Below are 1,373 nucleotides of genomic sequence, written 5' to 3' on the forward strand. Positions count from 1 at the left end.
GAACTGTCAAACGACGAAGCGGGAATGCGGGAGTGATGTCACGGGCGGGCGTGTCCTTTACAGAGAAGCGGCCCGGGCCAAGCTAACATAGGGGATTAAAGTCCACCAATTTTTAAAACGATACCATTATTTTTCAGGCCATCCGTCGATGATTTGTGTATTTTTTCACGGTGTGATTTGCAGTTTTTCAGAATACAAATTTCCTTGATTTGAGGGTAGTATGAAATTAACAACAGTATGACCAATCAAATACAGCTTACCCGCTATTCTTTTATTGGTCAAAACGTCGCTTGTCTGCTCCGCCCCCTTTTTAGTTCTAAAATAGTGCACGCAGTTTACGAGAAGTTAAATGTAACGCGATGTCATTCAGTGTCACACAGTCACAAAATATTACATTCACTGAATGATTTTATATAATGGCCTTTTCACTGACGTTCCAGATTCATAAATGCTAAGAGGAAGGAAGAGAGGCTGAATAGAACTGGATTATTTCATGTCAAAATGTATTTTTATTTTGGCGTGTTGGTTAATTAATATTTTAACGACTGATGCAATATGAGTTAAGTGAGTGAGTATGGGTACTGTCGTTGCCGGGTAAATGTACGACTGTGGATTCTTCTTCTTCTTCTTCTTGCAGTTGTTAACACTCTGTGGTGCAATACTGCCATCTTCTGTACTGGAGATGGTAACATCAAATCAAAATAAATTTTGTCATATTAAATTACACACAGTGCAAATTGTAGTGAAATGTTTAGTTAAAGAAGCTCAAAAATAAATACGTTATAAAAAAGTAATACTTTTTCATATATTTATTCTCTTTTAGATAGATAGATAGATAGATAGATAGATAGAAGGCACTATATAATAGATAGATAGATAGATAGATAGATAGATAGATAGATAAATAAAAGGCACTATATAATAGATAGATAGATGGATACAAAAGCACTATATAATAGACAGGTAGATAAATATATATAAAAGGCACTATATAATAGATAGATAGATAGATAGATAGATAGATAGATAGATAGATAGATAGATAGATAGATATGAAAGGCACTATATAATAGAGTTCTGATATGTAAAGTGAATCACTTTGGGCCATTTTGGGAGCAAGCATTGGGGAAAAACAATGCTGCATTTTGTATAAAATCCCTCCAGAGTAAACACAATTACTTGACTGGCACAGTTCAATTATTTTTATTTTTCAGCAGAATTATGGGCACCAAGTCATGTAGGGCATCCCAGTGCTGTCCAGTCCAGTGCCTGAGCAAGTGGAAGTGGTAAAGCTGGACATCCGAACCCCTGCAGCGCTACCTGATGAAGTAATTCATTGTTTCATGGTTGGTCAGTACTGGACTGGCTTTCTA

The sequence above is a fragment of the Polypterus senegalus genome, chromosome 9 (assembly GCF_016835505.1).
Source record: "Polypterus senegalus isolate Bchr_013 chromosome 9, ASM1683550v1, whole genome shotgun sequence".
Taxonomy (NCBI): Eukaryota; Metazoa; Chordata; class Cladistia; order Polypteriformes; family Polypteridae; genus Polypterus; species Polypterus senegalus.